This window comes from Schistocerca cancellata, chromosome 2, assembly GCF_023864275.1.
Source record: "Schistocerca cancellata isolate TAMUIC-IGC-003103 chromosome 2, iqSchCanc2.1, whole genome shotgun sequence".
Classification (NCBI taxonomy): Eukaryota; Metazoa; Arthropoda; class Insecta; order Orthoptera; family Acrididae; genus Schistocerca; species Schistocerca cancellata.
Genome location: NC_064627.1, coordinates 602,554,856 through 602,577,593, shown reverse-complemented (window position 1 = coordinate 602,577,593; position 22,738 = coordinate 602,554,856). Strand labels below are relative to the sequence as shown.

The 22,738-nt window shown below is 45.0% G+C and overlaps 1 non-coding gene across 1 annotated transcript; it reads left to right on the top strand.

The window, feature by feature from the left end:
* Positions 1-12,534: 12,534 nt before the first annotated feature.
* Positions 12,535-12,608, top strand: Trnas-cga (transfer RNA serine (anticodon CGA)). Its single transcript has one exon. It is a non-coding gene; the product is annotated as a tRNA-Ser (tRNA).
* Positions 12,609-22,738: the final 10,130 nt, after the last annotated feature.

Genomic DNA, 22,738 nt, shown 5'->3' with positions numbered 1-22,738 from the left:
GCTGAAGGCTATGCTAACTATGGTCTCGGCAAATGAGAGCGTAATTCTCAGTGAACCATGGCTAGCAACGTCGGCTGAACAACTGGGACGAGTGCTAGTACGTCTCTCTAGACCTGCCGTGTGGTGGCGCTCGGTCTGCAATTACTGACAGTGGCGACACGCGGGTCCGACGTATACTAATGGACCGCGGCCGATTGAAAAGCTACCACCTAGCAAGTGTGGTGTCTGGCGGTGACACCACAGTGGGCTCTATTTTATGCTTAGGAATTTACGTTCCTTTGATGACTCGTTGTTAACACTTTTGACTGTTTCTCATCGTGTTCACCCAGGCAGTAGTAAGAAGGTTTTGGAAGTTGACACTGCGTGACCACATTTATATTATTAGTCTGTAGGTAGCAAATACGCTAGATTCGCTAGAAGAAGAGAGCCCTTAGCCCGAGGACTAACTATCTTCACCGTTCCTTTGAGCGCTATTACTTACAGAACAATACAGGTCTACTCGGTTTACCATAAGTTACAAAAAACATCGCTGGCTCATCGATAGCTCGAGAAACTAAGGAGTTGAGTTATGTTAATACCACATAACACAGATTTCCTTATGGAAACCACCGACACTGCTATTCGGTTACATATTCCGTATATTGCAAACAACTGTATGTTTCAAAGTAGCACAACAAATGGTTCAAATGGCTCTGAGCACTATGCGAAATAACTTCTGAGGTCATCAGTCGCCTAGAACTTAGAACTAATTAAACCTAACTAACCTAAGGACATCACACACATCCATGCCCGAGGCAGGATTCGAACCTGCGACCGTAGCGGTCGCTCGGCTCCGGACTGTAGCGCCTAGAACCGTACGGCCACTCCGGCCGGCTAGCACAACATTAAGCGATGTATGTGAAAGACAACATGACTGCAACTACCAGCTTTTTCGATTACTTCGGGAAGTCCTTGTCTTTGACACTTCACAGCAATCCATCCTTTACGACCACACACACGTCTAAAACAAAGATGGTCAGAAGATAAAATGTACATCCTTTCGTTCATAAACTGTGGGAATCATTTCTGACCATAGCATTTGTTCAGCACGCAGGATGTTCAGTCATTGGCTACCAAGTGGCAAGAAGTCCTCCATAGCACATATTTCTTGTTACAATTTCGAAATGAAATTTTGCAGTCTTTTAATCTAGGTTCATCTGAGCGGAGGTCTTTGTAGTCATATCTGCTTCACTATGCTCAAAATAAAGGTAACCACTGTTTATAAGTGTCTCAGAACACAACACCTACATAAAATAAAACAACATCAGGAAAGTATACTGATTGTTTCAGTTACCCCTATCTATGGGTTTTAATGCAATCCACAACACCTTCAAAACCACTTGCGAGATTTTCATAAAAAAATGAACATGACCTTTTTGTAGGAAATGCAGTGTAGCTAAATTTTGAACTGTGGTACGTTGTCGCTGGAGAACATAGTTTTCTAGTTATTCAAGAAAAACGTACAAAAGTGACCTTCAAACGACTTTTTCTTGAATAGTCGAAAACTGTGTTCTCCAGCGACAACGTATCACAGTACAAAATTTAGCTACACTAAATTTAGTACAAAAAGGTTCTGTTAATCTTTTATGTACGACTAATATTTTGGGTATAGCGAGCGAGAGAGTATGAAAATCTCGCCCATGGTTTTTGAATACACTGCAAGTTGCATAAACCCACTGGTAGGGGCAGATGAGTCTCTCTCTCTCTCTCTCTCTCTCTCTCTCTCTCTCTCTACTTATTCTTGGGTAAGAAATATGTTGGTCCATTTATGACCAAGAAATAAGGCAGTGACAACAGCAACCTGCAGTCCATGAAACCATTTCATATGCTCCACTTATTCATCATTAATTTTACCAACACGTATGTTACAGGTGATTTTGTGTGCTCTTCGTAGAAGAAACATTCGAAACAATCACTTCTAGACAAGAGCTGGTGGTCCAAAGCGGTCAAAGTGTTTCGGTATCAACAATTACACTAAATTTTGTACTGTGGTACGTTGTCGCTGGAGAACACAGTTTTCTAGTTTCCCACCACAACGCAAAGGGAGAGCTACAGTACTGTCGTGTCCTGAACTGTGGCATGAATACAAACTCTAGCACGACTGTGTTCGACAAATAACGTGTACAACACAGGAACCAATTCTTATGAATCTATAGCAGCGATTATTCTTCAGATTGCGGTGTCCTTTTGTCTACTGCTTTGTTGTCACCGACAACAATTGCTGAATTTTAATGGTCACTATTATTGTAATACGTATTTGAAATGTTACCATTTTCAGATTTCTAACAATTTCGCCACAAAACAAGCACTGCACACAAGATATTCACGTTTTGAGACTGCAGCTCACATATACCCTGGCCCACGATTTAACGTTTAAAGTAACTGACATCATAAAATCAGTTATGAAATACTGGAAACGATAATAAATATACAAAAAACGTTAATAGGTTCTATTACCTTGTGTACTCAAATCCGTAGATGGTAAAGTACGGTATACAGGTGGTGGACTGCTTGTCTACGTTCCAGCAGTAGGAACACCCTAGTAATTTATGCAGTTCACACTGAATATAGACATAACCGAAGAATTGGAACAACGTTTCTCTAAAAATTAGCTAGCTCAAGGGAAATTTTAGTGACAATTTTTCTGCAGGTGTAAAGAAGACAACATGCATGTTAACAGATCAAAATTCACATGCGACGTCCATCTGAAGCCAGAAGAATCTGTTCTAAAACTAGTCGAATCTAATAAAATCTTGGGTGCTGCGTCCGATTGGGAATCGTCATGGGAGAGTCATATTAATAAAGTTATTTGAAAATAAGCTGCAGCATTTTCCTAATCTAGAAAATTCAGCGGTTAATAAACGTTGCTATACTTTCAACAATGTGCTGTGGCACAGCAGAATAATTTAGCAGATACAGGTTAGTGCCACGGCAAGAGAAGCTACGGAAACGAATCAGACCGGTACCGATGGGACGCCGTTTGGCAGCAAGAACTGCCGCTACTGTGCCAGGCAAAAAAATGGTTCAAATGGCTCTGAGCACTATGGGACTTAACATCTTAGGTCATCAGTCCCCTAGAACTTAGAACTACTTAAACCTAACTAACCTAAGGACATCACACAACACCCAGCCATCACGAGGCAGAGAAAATCCCTTATCCCGCCGGGAATCGAACCCGGGAACCCGGGCGTGGGAAGCGAGAACGCTACCGCACGACCACGAGATGCGGTGTGCCAGGCAACTGGACAGCTGACGGACCAGAGCTGGAATATCAACAATATAACAGAAAATCAGAGCCACTGCAGCACTGGTGGCCTGATTGTTTCACAACCGATCCATGACTTTGTTTTGGCTTACATGATAGAAACCGATGCTGTAACAAAACAAGGACGGTCCCGTCCGTATAAATACTTATCATTTTTAGTTAAAGGTGCCACATTCTGCCAGCCACCAGTCGCGAGGAGGGACCTTCGACGGTCTACACGTCTAGAAGTATCAACCAGTCGCCATCTCTGGACTCTGCCACTGATAGATGCGCCCCTGCTGCTGGCGCCAAGTCCAATGCTGTGGACGTAGCGCCCTCCAACCAGCGAGCCACCTGAAGGCCTGCCTCAGCTGCTGCTCATCCCGAGGCCGAGCAGCCGTTCAACTGCCATCGCCTCTGCGCGTTTGCTCCCTGCCTCTGCTCATGTGGGCAGGCACTTTTGCTGTTACGAGCCATCTCATCCACCCTGGGACAACGATGAGATTCTGCGCGCCTCGGCGCGCTACGTCCTAGGCAGCCAATAATCTCTAGTCTGCATCCTTGCAGAGTCGCTGCCATCGTCACCACCAGCTTTTCGACACTGCCAGCAGTCAAACTGAGAGCTGACAGCCACTCCTTCTCTCACGCCATACACACTGGGGGATGGGGGAGGGGGGATGTCCACCTCTGCGAGTATCATCACAGTTTTTGTAGCTGATGAAAGATAGATGCATGTTTCAACAACGATGTCTCTGCATGTCCATCTTTTCAAAAATGATTGCGGGGTTCGGCTCTTCGATATAGGATGTCAAATCAAACACCTTTCAGCCGTCTAATTTCGAAACCTATTTTATTTGGCCGCCAGTTTCGACGATTTACTACGCCATCTTCAAGCCCCTGACCGACGTGTAGCAAGATTCCACATCGGCTCTGGTCAAACGGGTGCCAGCAATACTGGTATTAGTAGATTTGTGCTTGCTTTAGCGATCGGCAGATGATGGTTGAAGTGATCGCTACAGCAACGCCACGTACATCGCGACACAGGCGCCACTGCGCGGACCTTCTAGAGAAGATGAAGCGGGAATGGAGTCATGTCTTGGAGAGCGAGCGAGCAACAAGCAGCGGGCAGATACCAATAGAGGAAACGGCCATTAGATCTGACTGCACGCCGTGGCAGCGGTAGTGGGACTGCGGCAACAAGAAAGAGTGTTCTGACCGGGTTCTTGGATACGGCGAGGCTGTGTATTTTAACACGACAGTACGTTTAGGCAATTTATAACACTTAAAACACTTGATAATGGCACTTTGAAGCCAAAATCACGATTGTGTAAGTGTAAATGTAACATTGTAAATAAACAACAGTCTAATGGCGGTACTAACTTTAAAGAAATATATTATGACTGTGGCCCCGCATTATGAAAAAATTATTAAAGGCCTATTTGTTTCACAGGTATTTATGTCAATATGGTAGTAACAGGAAACGACCCATGCTGGGACATGGGCCCTAGCCTTTCGCCTCACATCCCTTTATCCATATTTGTAGGTTGCACTTAGAGCAGGGACAACCCCCCCCCCCCCTGAAAAAAAAATTTAAAATAATTCGCCCATAGTCATATTCGCTTAAACAGGGCCGGCCGTAGTGGCCGAGCGGTTAAAGGCGCTACAGTCTGGAACCGCACGACCGCTACGGTCGCAGGTTCGAATCCTGCCTCGCGCATGGATGTGTGTGATGTCCTTAGGTTAGTTAGGTTTAAGTTGTTCTAAGTTCTAGGGGACTTATGACCACAGCAGTTGAGTCCCATAGTGCTCAGAGCCATTTGAACCATTTTTGCTTAAACAGGTGTATGTTTAAATCCTTCGCGGAATCAGACAGACGGCCATCATATTGGTTGTCCGAGGAATAGGATTTCCGTTTAGATACAAAAAGAGACAGTAAATTAAAGATAACCACGAATATTTAGTTAAAGAGAGCGGGGAAATTACCAGGAGGAGACACGTACCGGGTAGAGCATGACTGGGACGGGGACGGAAAATGGATTCTCCAGGATCTTGGTGCTGGGATGCCGTCCTTTGTCTGTTCTAATGGAGTTCCTCCGAGGAATCAAGGAGAAAGTTAATCGCAAGCAGTGAACGGCTGGAGCAGTCAGGCGACTTGGAACGCGGGCTCCCCGGGTAGCTGTTTCTCGTTAATTAGTCGACGCTAAATCCGCTTAGAACGGCCCGCATCATCCCCGCTACAGACCTTACTGCTCTATTCAACTACAGGTTGACCTTAAACCAAGAAAGACATATTCATACATGTTGAGCCATTGTTTCACTCACAGAAATTCTGAGGAAAAGATTAATAAATAGCCTGAGGCTTTCTGTCAGACAGTTACATTATTAAAATACCCGATTTATACTATATTTTCTACGGATTACCTTTAAGTGTTTTGCATCCGCAGCGAATGCCAGCCGTCGGAATGTAAGTTTTTACAGTATCTCTTCTTCTCCGGAGAGTGTAGTAAGAGAATGCTATTTGAAAGGAAACTAAAAAAATCTGACTGTTAACGTTCGCTTTTTTCTACGCCCTGGGATTCAGTGGTTAAACGATGCCATTATCTGCGTTGCTGGCAACGAAGTGTCTGCTGTGGAGGTTACTGCATGCACGCGTTTTGCGCTATATTTTTCCAAGTACTTTACTTTTGATCTGAGCAGCTATGTAATTCTCATTGTCTTTTTTTTTTCTAACTCCCACTTGTAGACCAGCCAGAATACAGACCAAGCCGCTTTAATTAAAACCACAGCTACAGGTGGGGGAGGATTGCGTGTCGACTGGCCGATTCACCTGTCCACCCCTACACCCTTTTTTTTCCACTAACATCCCCAGCTTCAGGAACTGCTTTGGGAATTTCAATTGTGATTTCCACAGAGAGCCAATGTCGTTTTCCCGTCGTGGTTTTATCCGTACTGATTTCTTTTTTGCGCCAGCGGTGTTATAACATGATGTTAATTAGCTTATTATTGGAAGACTGATGCAATCGTGATAGCGCACAAGACATGTATTTTGAGTATGAGAATATAGAACGAAAATGCAGGGTTTCATTTGTATAGATTCTCATTCTGAATACAAGCACGGGCAGAACTTTAAGCATCTCTCGCACTTTCTCGTCTATTTTAATTACAATGTCTGAGCGTGTTACCTGTAGGTACGAAATCAAACGTGCGTGGCGCGTCTGCATATTCCCTAACGTCCAACCAGAGCACGTCACTGTTTACATCAGCTACTCTCCTTTCCACGGAACGTAGGCTGCAACCGTTTCCCGTGCACATGGCAACAGATCGTACCTGAAACCATTAACTACGTAGGTACAGAGGCAAGTTCCGAAAAAGTACCATAAACTCGGGAACACACGGATATTCTGAAAACTGTTAAGCGAAAATGAATTTCACTTTACGTATGACAACAGTCAATAACACGCATGTGACCAGAACTAACTCCTGATTATCATTATTGCAGGAGCAAGTTCAGGATTTTTTGTCACTATCTAGTATTTTAAATAAGTTTATAATTATTGGCATCGAACTGTCGCTAAACTCGTTTATACACAAGAAGCGCAGTTCAGCTTAATAATGTTACTGATGTTTCGTAATCAGACACAAATATCTTCATAATAGCTAATGTTAGCGGTTCCACAGACACTGTGATCATACAACACTTGCCATTCTGTAGCGAATACCCTAAACTTCTGTGAAAACACTTTCACCCCATTTTTCACAACAGCCAAAACACCCTTTCTGTACAACGCGATTTACTTTATAATACGGTAACTGTCTAGTTTCTCATGCTGTTCACTACACGGGCTGACTGCCTCGCCTCCGCCGACAATTCTCCAATCAAACTACAAGTGCCGGCGCTCTGCTTAAATGTTCAAATATCGCGTAAGGCGGGACGACAGTACTCTCAAAACACTAAGCTGTCTTTCTTCATACTTCGTTTTTCTTAAGCATGGCGATAGCTGCGTCTTTACTTGAACAACAAATGGTTCAAATGGCTCTGAGCACTATGGGACCTTAACATCTGTGGTCATCAGTCCCCTAGAACTTAGAACTACTTCAATCTAACTAACCTAAGGACATCACACACATCTTTGCCCGAGGCAGGATTCGAACCTGCGGCCGTAGCGGTGCGCGGTTCCAGACTGAAGCGCCTAGAACCGCTCGGTCACAAGAGCCGGCATTGAACAACAGCAAATGTCAGGAAAGCAACAGTTGTCGAATTAGCCCGCTGTTATCTGGCAGTATAATTATTTTTAATTTGCAAGGGAGTAGGCACACAAGACGCGCCCGGTTAAGCGCAGACATTACTAAGCCGCTTTCGGGATTCGGAGAGATGTGCCTGCCCCGGGTCGAATCCGCCCGGTGGGTTAACGAGGGCCGGTGTGTCGGTCAACATGGCTGTGGCCTGTACGCTGTTTGCCACACCTGACTATGTCAATGCCGGGTTGGTGACCCAAGTACCACCTCGTTTACACGATTCCACAACGCTTCGAAAACACACTTGCATGGGATTACGCTACACGCGACGAGAATAGGCGTGATATTTGGGCAATGTGATACACACAGGAGTGCAGCGTCAGTTCAGGGTAAAACCTCGAGCTTTCGACAGCTACTTCCATCGTCTCCTTCAGGAGCAGCTGAGTGTCTAAACTGGTGCTGTGGTGGTCTTACATAGCCCATAGACTGCTTGTGACTGGTGGCCAGTTACGTAATGCTGTCACAGATGTGTCAACGTCCGCGTTGTTGATGCCATCGCTCCCGTAATAGCGCAAATATTGCGACGAATATCTCCGTCTCTTCTCTGCATCGAGAGCTCGCTTCCATGCATCGCTGAGACTGTAGCCGCTGACACGGTTGTTCTCATACATTCTTATTTTTACTGCCTCTTCAGTTACAGGATCCCAGTATGTAGGAGCCCTGGAACAAAAACTTTTGTTTCGTCAAACAATATTTTGTATTTGTTTGGGAGGCTGTGCACACCAATTGCAGATTCCTTCAGTTTTAAATTTATAATATGTCGTCGACGTTCTGCAAAGCGATCAGAAATGATAAGGATGGAATGACCGATGTAGCTGCTTTCGCACTCACAAACATTAATACTTTCTGTTTCAGTTATTAATACGTCTGTCTTTCTCTAAATTCCGACGAAATAGTTCATAAATATTACAAATTTAATTGCTAGGAAGAATTTTATGAAGATATTTGGTCGGAATGTAGTGCAGCCTTTTACAAGAAGTGAAAAATTTTCACTCAAGAGTTTAGTAAAGCAAAGAACATAAACTTTTAAAATATCATGCTACAGACCAATGATTGAGGTTTGATGAGTAAATAGAATGCGTCATGAGGAGATACAGAAGCGATTTGAGAATACTCGTAAAAATGTATGGGACTTCTTGAGTAAGGGATGCGATCTTTTGCGGGACATGCCCTGCAGCATGAAGAAGTCGCCTGACTGATAACGGAAGAAGTGTGGTGGGTTAAAATTGTGTGGAGCTCAAGGCTCGAATACAGAGAGTAGGCACAAGCGGATGTCGGTTGCAGATAGATTAGTGTGGAGAGCTGGGTGGAACCAGTGTGTTTATAACAACAACCATAATACTGGGCCGGCCGCGGTGGCCGAGCGGTTCTAGGCGCTACAGTCTGGAACCGCGCGACCGCTACGGCCGCAGGTTCGAATCCAAACTCGGGCATGGGTGTGTGTGATGTCCTTAGGTTAGTTAGGTTGAAGTAGTTCTAAGTTCTAGGGGACTGATGACCTCAGAAGTTAAGTCCTATAGTGCTCAGAGCCATTTGAACCATAATACTGGGTGAAGTTTTAACCCTGGACCACCATTCAAGTGCATGAATCTGAAAAACCTCTTCAAGACAAAATCTGTGGTTTTATAGAATTGCAGATAATTATTTCTATAAATACATCAAGGTCTTCGGTGAATTAATAGTTGCACACAAGATTTAAGTGCCCCCTTTCGTCCCCCACTCCCCCGACTGGACTCTCATTCGGAAGGACGAAGGTTCAAATCCACATCCGGCTACCCAGATTTAGGTTCATCTAAATCGTTTAAGGTGAATACAGACATGGTTCCTTTGAAGTGGCACGACCGAATTCCTTCCCCATCCATCCCTATTCCGAGTTTGTACTCCGTTTGTAATGACCTCGTTGTCGATGGGACGCTAAACTCTAATCTCCCTTCCTTCCTACCCCGCCTCCCCTCACACACACACACACACACACACACACACACACACACACACACACACACATGGGTAGACGCTTTGTGGATGCCTCTGTCTCCCTGGTGTAGACGTGTAGTCAGAAGCACAGGATGGGCGTCGCGACGAGAACCCGTGTAAGTGTGTAGTGCGCACTGCGGCAGAGGCAGAAGGAGCGGCAGAAGCGGCGCGCCTTGTGCCGGGGCCAACTTGGCGACAGCGGCAGGCGACGGAGGCAGATAGCGTGCGGCCGGAAGCCGCCATTCAGGCGCTGCTGCTCTCGCACCGGCCCCAGCCGCTAACCGCCAGGCAGTGGAGGCTGCTCGCAGGTTCTCAGGTCACGCACGTGTTCGTCACCTCACTTACACTGATGACCCTAAACACTATGACCTCCGCCCAAAGCGAGACTGAACCCCATCTGCTGGCTTTGGGAGCACGTCACGCGGTAACGAAAGTATACGAAGCGGAGTAGAGAGAAATGGGAAAGCAATCTAGCGACTATACGGGCCACAAATGGGACGTCAACTGACCTAAGCGACTTTTGACAGAGGACAAACTTTCATGCGCCGCACTTGGTGTAAGAGTCATCACTTACGAATTCAGCACAACTCATCGTCATTATCACATTTTGTCTCTCTAACAGTAATGTTATTGCATTCCACGTGACATTCTAGTGACGGTATCGGTTGAATGATGTAGTTAATGGATGGACAGCAGAGAGTACAGACATGCTTCAAGAGGGAGAAGTTCCATGTTTTAACGTATGAAAAATATGTTACAGGGCGGTAGGATAAAAGTGGGCATAACTTCAAGCACGACCAGGAGAATGAGTACATGGCGACTGACTGCGTGTAACCGACAGCCGGTCATGGAAGCTATCAACGACAAACAGGAAGATTATCGACGGCCGCCGCTGAAAATGATTATTAAACATAAAAAGAACAGCGGAAAAAATGCTCCTGTTGGAGAACAGAAAAGGAGAATATGGAGAGGAGAATATTTCCCTATTTTAAAGACCGTGAAAAGTGGAGTACCAACTGCCTCATTCTACCTTCTTAGCATTTTTTAAAAAAATTCCCAATAATTTTGGTATCTGAACATATTGATGCACTTTTTAACATGCAACTCATCTCTTACTCCCACAAGCTCCCCTAACTGTAACTCTCTAACATCCAGTAGACCACCGCTTTAAGTCGCTCATACCCACCCACTCCCACTTGCCCATTCTTACTCACGAATTCATCCCAACTCATTGTCGTCATTTCTTCCTGTCTCTCTGTTACAGTCTCGCGGCCACAGTCTGTTTCGTTCTGTTCTACTGCTAGTCTGTTCTCACTGTCATTGTCTCTCTCCTGCTCTTTCTTACTGCGACTATCTCATTCATTCTTTCCCACCTCTGCTGTCTCTTTTCACTATCGCTGTCTCTCTTCCTCGTTGTCATTACAACAGAGTCTGTTTTCCATTATCCTTCTGTATCACAAACTTCCCGTTTTTCCTTCACTTTATTCCTCTTCCACTGGAAGCGTCTCCTTCAATTTTTCCATAGCACTGTTCCATCACTGTCAACTACGTTACACTGCCACTCTGTCCTTTTCTTTCTCTCACACTACTATTGTCTCCTTTGCGCTTTCTATAGCACAACCACTGTCTACTAGCTTCTAGTACTTATTACTTCTCCGTCTCCTTCCCACCGCCACTGTCTCCTTCTCTCTCAGCATAAAAAGCGCGAATATGTCCACAGGCCAAATATTTTGGAAAAATTTTTGAAGGTGTTGATGAAGAGAAAATGTGGCTGCTGGTATCCCACTTTTTGGTCAGAGTCTTTTAAATAGGAGCATATTCGCCTTTTTTGTGCTCTGATAGAAGTGTTTCCCTTTGATTCCCTCCTTTCCCCTTCTATAGCAAGGCATGTCACTCATATGGAAGGAATTTTATGGGTCTTACTGACTTTGTTACTTTACTTATGTGAAACTGAAATAACACAAAATTCATTTTTCACCTCACACCGGATTTAATGTGTACAAAAATTTTGCATATGCTTCATTACTACAACGTTTTATTCACGGAACTCTTGTAATTACAGCAGAAACGCTTTACAGCATATTTCTTCGCGCTACGCCACTTTATAAATTACGTTTTCACCTCACGCCAGATCCGACACGCGTATTTTACGTGTACAAATAGGATAACTTTGAACCTCTGTAGCTCGGGAACGGACAAAGAGAGCCAGAAAATTTTGAAGGTTGGTGTAGATCGGGATCTTAGGAATATATCGTAAAAATTTCAGCCATTTGCTGCGCATAGCCGTCTTGGAATTCGCCGCTCGATTTTGGTACCCAAAAATCATTTAAATATGATGGCTGAATTAATGATCAGTACACAAGATATATTTGAAACTTCCTGGCAGATTAAAACTTTGTGCCCGACCGAGACTCGAACTCGGGACCTTTGACTTTCGCGGGCAAGTGCTCTACCATCTTTTTTTTTTTTTAATTTCATTTTTTGTTCATTTTCGTTCATTGTATGTGATCGGGGCGGACGTCGTAAGACACCCTTTTAAGTTCGTTGTTGATCTGTTAACTCGGTTTTTTTATTACAGAGGGTGGCTAACCCTCTGACCGAGCACGCTGAGCTACCGTGCCGGCTACCATCTGAGCTACCGAAGCACGACTCACGCCCGGTCTCACAGCTTCACTTCTGCCAGTATCTCGTTTCCTACCTTTCAAACATTGCAGAAGCTCTCCTGCGAACCTTGCAGAACTAGCACTCCTGAAAGAAAGGACATAACGGAGACATGTCTTAGCCACAACCTGGGGGATGTTTCCAGAATGAGATTTTCACTCTGCAGCGGAGTGCGCGCTAATATGAAACTTCCTGGCAGATTAAAACTGTCTTTCAGGAGTGCTAGTTCTGCAAGGTTCGCAGGAGAGCTTCTGTAAAGTTTGGAAGGTAGGAGACGAGATACTGGCAGAAGTGAAGCTGTGATACCGGGCGTGAGTCGTGCTTCGGTAGCTCAGATGGTAGAGCACTTGCCCGCGAAAGGCAAAGGTCCCGAGTTCGAGTCTCGGTCGGTGCACACAGTTTTAATCTGCCAGGAAGTTTCATATCAGCGCACACTCCTCTGCAGAGTGAAAATCTCATTCTGGAAACATCCCCCAGGCTGAGGATAAGCCATGTCTTCGCATTACCCTTTCTTTCAGGAGTGCTAGTTCTGCAAGGTTCGCAGGAGAGCTTCTGTGAAGTTTGGAAGGTAGGAGACGAGATACTGGCAGAAGTGAAGCTGTGAGACCGGGCGTGAGTCGTGCTTTGGTAGCTCAGATGGTAGAGCACTTGCTCGCGAAAGGCAAAGGTTCCGAGTTCGAGTCTCGGTCGGGCACACAGTTTTAATCTGGCAGGAAGTTTCATGTCAGCGCACACTCCGCTGCAGAGTGAAAATCTCATTCTGAAGATATATTTGGTTTATTCTGAGCAAGTAGATTACTTCTTAACTTATGTGAATTTTTCCTCACTTGTGGTTAGACTAGTAAACTTTTAGTTTCGACTTCTTCCGATTAGTTAGGATAAACGAGAACCTATGGCCTGCTAACGATTAGCAAAAATTGTTTATGTGCAGGGGATTATAATTTTGTAGGTAAGTCCCTGATTTGTGTAAGTTCCCCCATGAGGGGATAATTACGACAGAAGCGTCAAATATCAATTCGGACGGTGGAGAGAACGACTACTCCCGAGTGTAATAGAAGGCCGACTGATAAGGATATCGCCACAATGGGGACTACAGAAAGTCGTTGAAGGAGAGTAAAACCGAGTGTGAGCTACAATGTGATGCGAGTCCACATCGAAACAAATAAAATGGAAGTCGGTTGCTTGTGCGTCGGGTAAAGCAGGATAGGTGGCAATCTGTAGCATATGTGACGACACAGTGCAATGCTGCTACAGGCACAAGCGTTTCGGAGCACTTCTTTCAGAGCAAATTGTTGAGCATGTGACACCGCAACAGACAACACCTGCGTGCCCCTACGTCGACGCCGACATCGCCAGTTACAACTGCAGTCTGCACGAGATCACTGAGACAAGACCATGCAGCAACGTAAGCTTATCGTCGTGACGAATTACGTTTCCTGTTACACCAGGACGATTGTCGTGTCCGGACACGCCGCCATCCAGGCGAGCGGCTGTTCGAAACATGCACGGTATCGCGGACACAGGTCAGTGAGGGCAGTATTGTGCTATAGCGCATATTCAGTTGGTCTTCCGTGGAAACTGTGTTACACGCCGAAATCGATAGCTGTGTACTAGGTGAGCAGTATTGTGGATCACCTGTATCCATCCACCCTTGACGTCCCCCGCCATGCCGATGGCTTCTGTCAGCAGAGTAACTGTCAGTGCCACAAGGCCAGGGGTTGGAGGAGCGCGGCAGTGAACTTTCGTTGATGTTTTAGCCGCTATATTCCCCTGACCAGAAGCCATACGAACACGTCTCGGAAGCTATCAGGCGCCAACCGCGCCCAGATATCACCGGCCTTTAATTTATGAGAACTGCGAGAGCTGTCCTTAGATGTCTGCTGCCGTACACGTCAGGCAATTTACCAGCGACTTATCGAATCCGTAACACACAGAAACTCTGCTGTACTAAGTTCCAAATATGGACCAACGTGCTATTAAGTAGGTGGTCATAATGATTTGGCTCATCAGGCTGCCTGCCTAACAGGCACTCACTGGTGATTCCATATGCCTTCATCCGCAACTTGAGATCCATTATGTACGAGTAGCTCACTCTTGACCCTCAACAGACGACAGTTCACACAGAACGCCTGAGTACGTCTGTTCATGTCTAGGTTGGCCTCTGTGTTCAGCTGCTAACACGCAACGAGAGAAACTTGGCTGAATATGTTATGATGAAAGAGAAATACCGACGTCAGCTGCATCAGGGAACTGGGACTCAAACCCCGATTTTCCACTTTGCACAAGTGGTCGCCTTAATGACATCAGCTATCCGAGCACCGTTCACGTCCATCCCAAATTCTCCATTTTTCGCACACCGGAGGTTGGCGCCACGGAAGTAGTGTGCAACAAGTTGAGAATTTGAGATGGACGTGAAGCGTGCTGAGATAGCCAAAGCTGTTAAGGCGACCGCACACGTTAAGCGGGAAACTGGGTTCGAGTCCCTGTCCGCACAAATTTTCAGTTGTCGCCATTGAATTATTTCAATGCCCTCTTGCAGCTGCTGTCGGTATTTCTCTTTCACATATATTATGCACCTACGGAATCATGAATGTGTGGTGTCTTTTCTTTTGGACATAGCAATGTATGTATTGCTGTGTAATACATAAACTTAATATAATGTTCGGGTCTCCAAGAGTGTGCGCATTCTAATAAAACTTGTAATTACATGAAATAAATTTGATTACGGTACCATCACCTACGCTTCTAAGAAAACATTAGCACATCATTACAAATGTCGACAAGTCTCATTCGTTACTGGTAACAACGTACATGTCTCATTGTAAGTTTGTCCACAAACCTCAACTTGTAACGGGAATATAAATGTCTTAAGTTCTGTAGGCAGAAACGAGTTCCAGCACTGTTGTCAGTTATCAAGAAGACATACCACTTTGCCTTCTTCAGGCTATCTAGCTTATGTGGGCCGTCCATTCCACTGAGTTTCTGCTAGAAGTGAACATTACCATGTCTACTGGAAGTGGGCTTTACCACGTGATCTCTCAGATTTTGTCGGCGTGGTTGACTAATGGTTTTTTCTCAGGTGTTGAGCCGAGTTATTGATTCCATTGTAGGCTCAATATTTCAACCAACGACCCACCTGTCTTCTTCAGGTGCTGCGGCGGCTGAACACCCCAAAGCACATCATTAATTTGAGTTTTGCCACGTCATTGAGAGATACTGGCGGCAAGATCTGCTAGGTAAGAGGCAGGCAGTCACTGTGACATCCGGCTGACCCGGATTTGATTCAGAAACGGACGTCTTGTCTCCCATTAGCTTCCGCCGTATTTATCCGACAGCGGACGTATTGAGTAGTTGCCATCTTCTTTTTCCAAAGTGTACTTGTTGCTTCCCGTAAGCTATCAACAGTTCCAAAACATTTTCCGATTTTATACTTACTTAGGAGTGGCTACATGCAGTATGTATGTTTAACAATGTCTGCCTTTTTCATATCCTCTCAATGTAAGAACAGTATAAGCAAAGTTGGAATTTTCAAGTATAAGTAATAAAATTACGTAAGTGCGAGAAACTTGTATCAGATGTTTTGAAGATATTCATATCGAGTAATGTTTGAGCTAAAAATGTTTTCCATTTGTTTTTATATGTAGTTACGTTTGTCGCGCATTTTTGACAGAAGTTCTCTTACCACTATTCATTTTAACGTATGTTTCTGTTTGAATATCCTTTAATGTGTCTAACAGATAGAATATTATGGGATGGGAGGAAACCAGTTTAGAGTGAAGTACCTCAGAGCAGTTAGTAGTCCGTTCAGAACTACATACTTATCGTCCCACATAGTAGTTGGATAGTCGCTGCCTGTAAGAATGAATGAATGAAGAATAAAGTCATCCTGATGTTCATTGTCAGGTTTGAAGGACATTTGGTTCTCCACGAAGCAATCTTCCGTTCGGTCAGGGGCAGGAGAGGCAGTCCAAACAAATTTTTCAGAAGTCCTCCGATTTTACATCCCTTCGATTTCAAGTCATTTGTTAATCCCAATGATTGAATTTTTTCCGCCATTTCTGTCCGAGGTGAAATCTGCGGTCCTTTACATTTATTTGGTGCCAAGCGTAAACAATTACTTGGTGAACTGACGTCTCAAAGTCAGCTTATACAATGTCCGGATTGGTAATACTTGCAGTTAAGGACAAAGGTTCCTAATACACTTCATTTTTTTGTTTGGGAGCAAAAAAATACCAATGGGAAATAGTTAACTTCATTTGTCCCAGAAATTATAAATATTTGGTGGAACAGCTTGGAGCAACTCTTGAAGGTCCCATCTGTAATTAGCGTTCTCGACTCTTCCAGAAAATTTAAATTGCTTTGGCATGAGAAATCCGCAATATTCTTTTCACAGCCGTTCACAAACAAAACATTTTCGTTCCTGTTTGTGCGGAAAACATTTCTCGCCAGTGCTTCATGTAACTGTGGTAAGTTATTGGGCACCTTGTGTAATCGAATGGCAATAATATTTCTCCCTGTTCGAACCAAACAGCGAGTTGAGAGAGTGTCAGTAACACCATTAACTACCTCGACGTAGGTAAGTCTAGAGGGGCGTTCAGACAAATTTTTTTCAGCCTTTCTCTTCACAGAGCTGTTTACCAGAGTCATCCATTTCATGACTATGGTCTGTGAATCGACAACACAATTTAAGGAATGTAATTCCACAAAACACTTTTATATTTTCCTCGTAACTTCTGGTTTATCAACGCCATCGATGAGACACTTACGAAAACAGTATTTATAACTGTCTATAACCAACAGTTTCTTGCCCTTTTCACTTGTCATTATTTCAGCATCAACCACTCCCACACAGTGCACTGACTACTTCCAAGTCTGACTGACCTTTCTGGGCGGCTCTGCAATGGAGATGCGAAGTTCCATCAGCCGAAAGTTAGCGGAATCAGCACGGTTGTTATTGTTCGGCGGACTTCCCGAAAGTGGTAATCAAGTCGTTCTCTATTCGACCGCTGGGGAGCGTGAAACGGCCGCAGCGGTCAATCGACCCACTCTGTCTACTTGAATTCCTTTAAATATGCACTTTCGTTAAATTATGGTTTCGTCGTGTCAGTCAGACTCGTCTCGACCTTGAGCTGCTATTTCTCTCATACACTCCTGGAAATGGAAAAAAGAACACATTGACACCGGTGTGTCAGACCCACCATACTTGCTCCGGACACTGCGAGAGGGCTGTACAAGCAATGATCACACGCACGGCACAGCGGACACACCAGGAACCGCGGTGTTGGCCGTCGAATGGCGCTAGCTGCGCAGCATTTGTGCACCGCCGCCGTCAGTGTCAGCCAGTTTGCCGTGGCATACGGAGCTCCATCGCAGTCTTTAACACTGGTAGCATGCCGCGACAGCGTGGACGTGAACCGTATGTGCAGTTGACGGACTTTGAGCGAGGGCGTATAGTGGGCATGCGGGAGGCCGGGTGGACGTACCGCCGAATTGCTCAACACGTGGGGCGTGAGGTCTCCACAGTACATCGATGTTGTCGCCAGTGGTCGGCGGAAGGTGCACGTGCCCGTCGACCTGGCACCGGACCGCAGCGATGCACGGATGCACGCCAAGACCGTAGGATCCTACGCAGTGCCGTAGGGGACCGCACCGCCACTTCCCAGCAAATTAGGGACACTGTTGCTCCTGGGGTATCGGCGAGGACCATTCGCAACCGTCTCCATGAAGCTGGGCTACGGTCCCGCACACCGTTAGGCCGTCTTCCGCTCACGCCCCAACATCGTGCAGCCCGCCTCCAGTGGTGTCGCGACAGGCGTGAATGGAGGGACGAATGGAGACGTGTCGTCTTCAGCGATGAGAGTCGCTTCTGCCTTGGTGCCAATGATGGTCGTATGCGTGTTTGGCGCCGTGCAGGTGAGCGCCACAATCAAGACTGCATACGACCGAGGCACACAGGGCCAACACCCGGCATCATGGTGTGGGGAGCGATCTCCTACACTGGGCGTACACCACTGGTGATCGTCGAGGGGACACTGAATAGTGCACGGTACATCCAAACCGTCATCGAACCCATCGTTCTACCATTCCTAGACCGGCAAGGGAACTTGCTGTTCCAACAGGACAATGCACGTCCGCATGTATCCCGTGCCACCCAACGTGCTCTAGAAGGTGTAAGTCAACTACCCTGGCCAGCAAGATCTCCGGATCTGTCCCCCATTGAGCATGTTTGGGACTGGATGAAGCGTCGTCTCACGCGGTCTGCACGTCCAGCACGAATGCTGGTCCAACTGAGGCGCCAGGTGGAAATGGCATGGCAAGCCGTTCCACAGGACTACATCCAGCATCTCTACGATCGTCTCCATGGGAGAATAGCAGCCTGCATTGCTGCGAAAGGTGGATATACACTGTACTAGTGCCGACATTGTGCATGCTCTGTTGCCTGTGTCTATGTGCCTGTGGTTCTGTCAGTGTGATCATGTGATGTATCTGACCCCAGGAATGTGTCAATAAAGTTTCCCCTTCCTGGGACAAAGAATTCACGGTGTTCTTATTTCAATTTCCAGGAGTGTTAATTGTTAATTTCAGTTACTGATACATTAACAATCTGTTCGCTGATTTATTTTGCTGAGACAGTGTTTCGCGGGCAGTGTTAGCTAGCGGCTGCGCGGGTGTATCGTTAGCTGTCCTTGAGGTTGGCGGCAGCCCAGCTGCACCAGTGGTTGTGGTTGTGGCCTTCAGGAAATCGCTGATTTGCAGTACCGCGAGACGCTTGCAGTATCTCTCCTGCCCAGCGCACAAAGCCCGGCACACCTAGTATGCTAAATTATTTTTAGTAGTTTCACTGACGACAAATCATTTCAATTGGAAGCAATCACATACACTGGGACGGAAAGGAAGTGATCACCCATATTGTAACAGTAAATTTTGTGCTTCTACATCAACATGCATAATCCGCAAGCCACTGTACGGTGTGTGGGGGAGGGTACCCTGTACCACTACTAATGTTTCCTTTGCTGTTCCACTTGCGGACAGAGCAACTGAAAAACGATTGTCTGTAGGCCTCCGATAAACCTTAATTTCTCGTACTTTATTTTTTTGTGGCCCTTACGCGAAATGTTTGTTGACGGGAGAAGGATCGTTCTGCAGTCACCTTCAAATGCCGGTTCCCTAAATTTTCTCAATAGTTTTCCTGGAAAAGCGGGACGCTTTGCCTCCAGCGATTCCCATTTGAGTTCCCGAAGCATCTCCGTAACACTTGCGGGTTGTTCGTACTTGCCAGTAACGAACTTACAAGCCCCCTTCTGAATTCCTTCGACGTCTTCCTTTAGCCCAACCTGGTGCTGATTCCAGACGCTCGAGCAGTACTCAAGAATGGGTCGCACTAACGTCCTATATGCAGTCTCCTTTGCAATGAGCCACACTTTCACAAAATTCTCCCAATAAAGTGAAGTCGACCATTCACATTCCCTACCACAGTCCTCACCTGATCGTTCCACTTCAATCACTTTGCCACGTTACGCCAAGACATTTTAACGATGTGACTGTCTCAAGCAGTACGCTACTAATGCTGTATCCGGACATTACGGGTTTGTTTTTCCTACTCACACGCATTAACTTGCATTTTTCTACTTTAGAACCAGCTGACATTCATCGCATCAACTAGAAGTTTCGCCTAAGTCACCTTATATTATCCTACAGTCACTCATCTTCGACGCCTTCCCGTACACCACAGCATCATCAGCAAAGAGCCGCATATATCTGCCCATCCTGTCCGCCAGCCCATTTATGAATACAGAAAATTATAGCGGTCCTGTCACACTTCCCTGGAACACTTCTGACGATACCCTTCTCTGATGAACGCTCGCCGTAGAGAACAGCATACTGGGTTCTACAACTTAAGAAATCTCCGTGCCGCTCACACATCTGGGAACCTGTTCCGTATTCTCGTACCTTCGTTAACAGTCCGCAGTGGGGTAGCCCGTCAAATGCTTTTCGGAAGTCTATAAATTTTGAATCTGCCTATTGTCCTCCATCCATACTTCGCAGTACAGTATATCACGTGAGAGAAAGGCAAGCTGAGTGTCACACGAGCAATACTGATTAGTGGACATAAGCTTTTTGGTCTCTAAGAAATTTATCACACTCGAACTCAGAGTATGTTCCAGAATTCTGCAGCAAACCCATGTTAAGGACATTGATTATATACAGGAGTCACCTGCACTTTCTGCTCGTCACTAGGGAGTTTGCGCTAGACGAGAGGTTCGCTTTTGTGTCTTCTTCAACTGTATTTCATTGTTTGATTTCTTTCCGAAAGACATTGTGAAAGTTCCACGAGGACTTGGATAAATTTGCTAGGACTGTTCTTCCATAAATCTGGCCACATATATGAAATCGAAAGATTATTTAGTATCCTTGGACAAATAAACAGTCTACATTGTATACGAATAAGAATATTATTTGAGGAAATAATTTTCATTGAAACAACTTACATAACATTGAAAGTTTCAGTCCAAATTATGGTGAAAACATAGTTCGTCTTGCAGTTTTTTGTGCCGACATCGTTCCTCGAAATGTGTCTGTAGTTGGTCTAGTTAGTAGCATCTCCGCCTCCAGAAAGCGGAGTGCCTGGTTCGATTCCAGGCCTGGTCGGAGGTTTTCTTCGTTTGAGGACTGGATGTTTCTATTAAACTCATTATTTCCTCCCATCTTCATCGACGTGTAAGTTGTCGGCGTCAAACAGAAAGGCTTCTTGAACCAGGGGGCCGAACGACCACAGATAGTCTCCTGCCCAGTAATGCCATACGATCATTTCATTTCTCGGACTCTAACTTTTTCACTGCACTAGAGCACAGGGACTTAATAAAACTGTGACAGTAGTTGGAAGACTTTTCATTTCACTTGTAACTTTTGTCAACATCGAATTTTAACGTTACCAGCAGCTGATTGCCAGAACTTCATTGTTTACCATGGGAGCTCGAGCTGACTTGTAAAATTATTCTCATGTTGCATGGGGGCTTAGTTAAAATAAAGATATAAGAATGCAATGCAAATACTTTTTAATTTTCTGTCGCTGTATGTCCGATTACGCTGTTTCGTAAACGGCTGGCCCTGACTAGTATTAGTACGCAATCTGACTGCATAGAACAACCACAAAGAATGAAATGAAAATTTCAGTTAATACAATTAATTAATTAAGTCCCCAGCAACTATAAAACCTACGAAACAACAAACACAAGTGTAGCTGTTCTGTATGTGGTAGTATGACTCAACGCACATCTGGCATGGTTCTTCTTCAACAAAACAAGAATTTTTAAATACCAATTATACTGACGTGATAAAAGAAAATTAGAAATACTATAATTGCGCAAGAAAACCAGAATTACACTCTAATACAAGAACACACGCCAGATGTTTGTTGACTGAACCTGTAATGACACATTATTCAGGTCACTGAAAGAATAAAAGAATAAAAGAAAATACCTCCATATATATTGACGAAATGCACTCTGACCATTACAATATCTCCATTAGAACAACATCTGCTATCTCTCCCATCAAACCACTGCATAAAAAATGGAACAACACTCTCCACTACCACATCTCACTCTGACTTCACGACAAGCAGTGTCCACCACAACTTCTCGGTAAGAACTGCTTGCCGCTACGTCTCAATAATCACTGCCAGTGGAGTCGGCGGAACAATACTCTCTGGCGCGATCTTTGGCGCTGTGGCTCAGTGTAGCCACCTTTCATATGCCCTTCCTCCACGGGCTAGAATTTGATGGTATTTTTGCCAGCATTTGTGGTGAAAATACCACCAAATTCGTCAAAAAAATACAGACAAAAATAAAAGATAATATTAATACGTAAATATCATATAACTAGATAAAATTTTGGCTTTGCACTGACCTTTCAATAGCCTAATATATAAAATACACTAAGCAATACAAATTCTTCCATACATGTGACTTTACATAATAGTTTACACAAGTATTATGTGGTTAAACAGTTCAATCAATAGCGTCAGCAATGACGAATATGTACAGGTAAGAGTCTCATAACTTTTCACAAACAGTAATACACAAAAAATCAGTTTATACAAATATTCACATAAAATTTTTTCACAAGTGGTTGACAGTTCCAGCAGTAGCACCCATCAATGTTGAGTAGGTGCAGACACCATCAGGTGACATCATTTCAGTAGAAGCAGTCCATCAGTGGCACCCAGCATTGTGGAACAGGTGCAGACTCCAACAGGTGACATCATTTCAGTAGAAGCAGTCCATCAGTGGCACCCAGCATTGTGGAACAGGTGCAGACTCCAACAGGTGACATAATTTCAGTAGAAGCAGTCCATCAGTGGCACCCAGCATTGTGGAACAGGTGCAGACTCCAACAGGTGACATCATTTCAGTAGAAGCAGTCCATCAGTGGCATCCAGCAATGTTGAGTAGGTGCAGACAGCAAGAAGTAACATCATTTCAGTAGAAGCAGTAGAAGCAGTTCCATTTGTGGTACCCAGCA